Genomic DNA, 6,586 nt, shown 5'->3' on the forward strand with positions numbered 1-6,586 from the left:
CTCGAACTCACAGAGATCCGCCTGCCTCTGCCTCCCGAGTGCTGGGATTAAAGGCGTGCGCCACCACTGCCTGGCTTACCTGGCTTAATTTTTAAATGTAATTGAAGGATTTTTTTTTTTCCTGTTTGTAAAAAGCACCTGCCAAATCCTGGAAGTACTAGTTTAGATATACAGAGCAGTTTTAACTTTTAATGAACTTTCAGATATAATTATTAAACCATCTGAGTAATGTGTAAGAAGTTGGAAAGGCACTAAAAACTGAGTGTTTTCTAAATAGGTGCTAGACCCCTTCCTGCCTAATTAGTCCATACTTCAGACATACCTGCTGACTTGAAGTTAGTTTGATGTCTGATTCCTCAGCTCTCTTGTATAACTAACAATAAGGAAAATGATGAGTGGAAGAAGCAGCAGCTCAGACAATCTCACTTTAGAGTAAAAGGAACTGCTAAAGCATGAAAGTGGTGAGGAGGGGCTATTTAATTCTAATGACCAATAACGACTTTTTTGTTTGCTTCTTGTTGTGTTTTGGGGGGCTTTTCAAGACAGGGTTTCTCTGTAACTTTGGGACCTGTTCTGGAACTAGCTCTTGTAGACCAGGCTGGCCTCAGATTCACAGAGATTCCTCTGCCTCTGCCTTCCAAATCCTGGGATTAAAGGCTTTGCCACCTCCGCCTGGCAATAATGACTATTATGTGTCACAAATAATTTCCCATCTGGGATTCAAGATGCAGAAGATTTTTGTAAGGTTTAAAAAAAACTACTCATATCTGTATGCATATAATCTTCTGTTTATCCTTGATATTTTCAGAAAATCTTGAAATATGTCCTTTAATCTTGCTGTGGATTTGGAGTGCATGTTCATAACAGTTTATTGGTGAAGATTTGCATTAGATTGGCATTCACTTTTTTAAAGTTTCTGTCATTTCATCATCTAGACACCAAAGCAAAAGTAGATTACATTCAATTTGGTCTTTTTATTAAATACATGTATGTATGTGAGTGTGTGTGCATATACGCACACATACGTACCTATCATGGCTTATATTTGGGTCCTAGGAATGGAGTTCATGTCCTCAGGGTTGGCAGCAAGTACCTTTACCAACTGAGCTAGCCATCTTGCTATAAAATCCTAGAACTGTACTACTTTTTCTGTTATAAAATTCTGTGGAAACTTGCTTTTCCAGAACTGCTCCTTTGTAATCAGTGTTTTAAAAATGTTATGGAGTAACAGGTGGATCTCTGTGAGTTTGAGGCCAGCCTGGTCAACTGAGCTAGTTCCAGAACAGGTACCAAAGCTACAAAGAAACCCTGTCTTGGGGGGAGAAAAAAAAAGTAATGGGGGCTGAGGGTGTAGCTCAGTTGTTAGAGTGCTTGCCTAGCATGCACAAAGCCCTGGGTTCAAATCCCAAGGACCTCATAAACCTAGTGTGTTAGCTAATACTCTTAAACCCATCACTTAGGAAAGGCAGGCAGGAGAATCAAAAGGTCAAGGTCATTCTCAGCTATGTGGCAAGTTCAAGACTAGAGTTTGATATTACTTGATTACAGAAACTATCAAACAGTAAGATAGTTATGCTGATTTACAACTAACATACTCTCATGCCCATGCACTAATTAACCAACCATTTACAACTAAACTCCAGTTATTTATATACACAAATTTGTATCATTTCCAGTGTCATTTATATATTACCTAAAAGTAAATACTGGGCCATTGAAATGGCCCATCAGTAAATTGTTTGCCACTAAGACAGAAGACCTGAATTTGATCCCTGGGACCCTCATGGTAAGAGAATTGACTGCCACAAGTTGTCTTCTGACCTCCCCATGCACACTAACATGTCACGCATGTGCACCTTCATGTATGTATGCACTCACTTTATATATGTTATGTAATAAAATATTTTTTAAAATAAATTGAATACTGTCATTCTACCTGTAAATGTTAAGTCATAAGCAGTGTCATAATTATGTCATTCTACCAATAAATGTAAGATCATGAATGTCATTAAAAATATTCCTAGCCAGGTGATGGTGGCACATGTCTTTACTCCCAGCATTCAGGAGGCAGAAATAGGTGGATCTTTGTCTACTGAGGCAGCCTGGTCTACTGAGTAGTTCCAGGATGGCCAACGCTGTTAAACAGTGAACCCCTGTCTCAGAAAAACAAAGCATACAAACAAAACCCATTAACAAAAGTTGAGATCTTTTTCTACTTGTGTGTGTCTGGGATGGGAGTATGTTTGCCTATATATGCATGTGTGGAGAAGTCAACATCAGGTGTTTTTCTTTATTGCTTTGTACCTTTTTTGCTGCTTTTTGTTTTTTAAAAAAAAATTGTGGTGGTTTGCCTAAATGTATGTATGCACCACATGTTTGCTCGTCTTGATCTAAGACCAAAAGAGGGTATTAGATCTGTAACTGGAGTTACAGGCGACTGTGAGCTGCCAAGTGGAGGGAGTTGAACCTGCGTCCTCTGGAAGAGTAGTTTTTCCCCTTCACCTTAAATTTTGAGATGATTCTTTCACTAAACCTAAAGCTCACTGTCTCAGCTAGGCTGACTAGCCAATAAGCTCCAGGTTCCTGTATGTTCCTCTACCCTCCCTGGCTTACAAATGTATATATTACTCTTTTAAAGCTGTGTCTGAACCCAGATCCAAATAAGTTCCATACACTGTGATGTATCACTTGGCTCTGACATATAAATCTTCATAAGTAAAACAGTGTTTGACACCTGTATTTAGGTTTCTGAGGTAGGTACTGAACTAAAAGTTTATATACAAGTGTATATATTGACTGAGCATATGCATATAAAACATGCTTTGTCCTGAGAGACTTCCATGAGAACATAAGCATGAAACACTACATGAGCAGAAGAAAGCTTGGTTTCCACAGACCCGACCCGTTTGAGCCACTATCTAAAGACCTCCGGAAGTTCCCAACCCTCACCACTTCATTCCACAGAACAAGCCTTTAATCATGGGTCTTTAAGAAACACTGAAGCCATAGTACCTACTTAGTGTGTGGTCTCTCAGAGAAAAATAAACATTCCCCTCTGCTGGCAACAGTACTATAAACTATAAGCAAGAAAATACACTCATTTCTTTCTCTGCTTCTCTCTGCCATGCATCAAGCAGATTATAAATTAAGTAGCTACTTACAGGTGACACAGTTGCCTACTCATAAAGCTTCAAGGCAATAAGACTTACAATAAATTAGTTCAATAAGGTTGCAATATTACCAGATTAACAAACAACAATATTTTCTGCACACCAACACAAAATACAATATTTTTGTGATTGTTACAAAACAAAAAGAACTTAGGTATAAGTGCCCAATTGTGTATACTCTGTAAGGTGAAATTTTTAGTCAGCTATGGTGGCACACACCTGTAATCCTAGCATGTCAGAGGCTGATGCTGGAAGATCGGGAGTTTAGGACTAGCATTAGACTACATGAGACCTTTGGGAGATGATTTAATTGATAAAGTTCTTGCCTTGTAGGAGACCTGGGTTTGATACTATGCAGGTTAGTTTTATGTCAGCTTACACAGGCTAGAGTCATTTGAGAGATAGGAACCTCAATTGAGAAAAATTGAAAAATTGCTTCACAAGATCAGGGTGCAGGCAAACCTATAGGGTATTTTCCTATTGAATGATTGATGTCGTAGGACCCAGTTCCTTTTGAGTAGTGCCATTTCTGGGCTAGTGATCTAGAATCTATAAGAGCAGGCTGGGCAGGCCAAGAGAGCAAGCTCCTCCATGGCTTCTGCAACAGCTCTTGCATCCAGGTTCCTGCCTTGTTTTGAGATCCTGTCCTGGTTCCCTTCAGTGATGAATAGTGATATAAAAGTATAAGCCAAATAAATCGTTTCCTCCCCAAGTTGCCTTGGTCATGGCGTTTCATCACAGGACTAACCCTGACTACAACAGTGTCATAATCAAGAGTGTTACTGCCAGAAGAGAAATATTGATGCAAGAAAATAGAAAACATGGACATAGAGCTGTACACATGTACCTGATTTACAGAGAGGCAATGGCAGTTCAGTAGCATCAGATATCCTAATTTTTTTTATCTGTTGCTGTGATTAAGTACTCAGACAAAAGCAAATTAAGGGAGAAGGCTTATCTTTGCTCACAGTTCAAGATGAAAGTTTATCGTGATGGAGAAGTCGAGGTATCTGGAGCTTGAAGCAGCTGGAAGCAGAGCATAAATGCATGTAGTCACTCAGCTTCCTTTCTCTACTTATATGGTTCAGGATTCCAGCCAGGCCATGTAGGTATGTGCTTTTGCATCAATCAATAACCTCCCATCTTCAGAGGCCCATCCTTCCAGATGTTTTTAGATGCTATCACTTTGACAACACCATCAGAGTAGCCTTTACAATAAATGATACTATTTTTTTTCTCTTACTACTTCAGAAAAGGCATTTAGTATCTGTTCATGTTTAAACCCAGTATAGTAAAAACAGCAATTTCTTTCCTTGCTGTCTTAGCTCCTGTTCATCTGGGAAAGGACAACAGCATGACGAGGGGCAGGTCAACTTAAATCTCATACTTTGTATTTAGGGGGTGGGCGGCATTCATCTAACACTGGGACTGTAACAGTTATAGAAGAGTTTGACAAGGTTGACGTGTGCCTATCTATAAGTGTTTGCTTTTGAGAATTCTGAGGCATAAGTCCAGAAGGCCATCCAAGAAAACCACAAGACTTTGTCTTTTTTATTTATTTATTTATTTATTTATTTATTTATTTATTTATTTATTTATTTCTAGTAAAAAGAAGTAAGGAAATTTTCAGGATCTAGGACGTGACCAACTAATTCTTAGGCTTAACAAAAAGAAAATGGACTAAATTGGATTTCATTAAAATTAAAAATTAAAGTGAATATGGTGGTTCTTAATGTATGATTTCAGAATTGGGAGGCTCAGGCAGGAGGCCTGAGTTTTGAAGCAAGCCTGGGCTACAAGACTGAGACCCTGTCACAAAAACAAACAAAACTGTCTGGGCAGTGGTGATGCATATCTTAATCCCAGCACTGAGGCAGAAGCAGGCCGATCTCCCTGAGTTTCAGGCCAGCCTGGTCTACAAAGGAGTTCCTGGACAGTCAGAGATGTTTGTTACACAGAGAAACCCTAAAACAAAACAAAAAAACCCAAAACTTGCTTCAGGCCTTCAGCACTAGATTAGGATTCTGAGGCATAGTTGTGACCTGACTTGGTTATTGGTCTCTCCAATGTGAGAAAAAGCCATCATTGGACTCTCCAGATTATATTGTGTAAACCAGTCTAATAAACTTTCTTTAACTTATGTAAAACCTATTAAAAGAATGAGAAAACAGATTGCAGAATAATAGGAAATCTTGAAATCACAGCCCAACAAAGGCTAGAGTATATGGTTTCTCCTACAAGGTGATACCTTTAGTCCCAGCATTAAAGAGGCCAAGCAGGAAGATCTCAGTGAGTTTGAGGCCAGCTTTGTCTACACAATGAGTTTTAGGTCAAAGTCACATAGTGAGATCCTATTAAAATGGATAAGGTATATACTCTAAAAACGGTATGTTTAAGTGGTATACTTAGCAATCATCAAAAGATATCATTTGCTAAAGTGGATGTAGAGATCAACACTAAACAGTATTATTAGCCATTGAAGAAATGAAAATAGGGGGCTGGAGAGATGGCTCAGCGGTTAAGAGCATTGCGTGCTCTTCCAAAGGACCCAAGTTCAATTCCCAGCAACCACATGGTGGCTCACAACCATCTGTAATGGGGTCTGGTGCCCTCTTCTAGCCTGCAGGAATATATGCAAACAGAATATTGTATCCATAATAAATAAATAAATATTTTTTAAAAAAGAAATGAAAATAAAAACTACAGCAATGTTCTGGAGAGGTGCTTTTGTGGCTTAGAGTACTTGCTGCTCCTGCAGAGGACCTAGGTTTAGTTTCTACCACCCACATACATAGTGACCCACAACTTGTCTTCAACTTCAGTTCCAGGAAATCCAACTAACTCCCTCTCCTGGCCTTCTTGGGCATCTAGTGCCCAACCTGGGGCACGAACCCACAACCTTGAGATTAAGAGTTTCAGTCTGCAGTTTCGTAGAGGCAGTATTCAGTCTGAGGTTTTGTAGGGATCCCTTTGGTCTGAGGATTCAGTAGAGGCAAGAACTAGTGGCTGGCTGCTCTCCTCTGATCTTTAATCCCTATATCTGACTCTGGGTTTTTATTATTAAGACCAATTAGAATTCACTCTACAGACATCAGTCATATACATGGTATACATACATGTAGGCAAACATATACATAAAAAATGTAAAAAAAACTCATGGTGACTTACCCTCACAAACCTATATGAATGGCTAAATAAAAAGTGATAAGATTAAGTGCTGACAAAGCAAGAAGAAACTGAGTCACTCTTTTTATTCTAGTATATGGATGTTTGCCTGCGTGTGTATATCTACGCTGTGTGGTACCCACAAAGGCCAGAAGAGTCACCAGATCCCCTGGAACTAGAGTTAAGAATGGTTATGAGTCACCACATGGGTTCTGAGAACCAAACTCAGATTCTCTGGTAGAACAGCCCGT

The sequence above is a fragment of the Microtus ochrogaster genome, unplaced genomic scaffold (assembly GCF_000317375.1).
Source record: "Microtus ochrogaster isolate Prairie Vole_2 unplaced genomic scaffold, MicOch1.0 UNK62, whole genome shotgun sequence".
NCBI lineage: Eukaryota > Metazoa > Chordata > Mammalia > Rodentia > Cricetidae > Microtus > Microtus ochrogaster.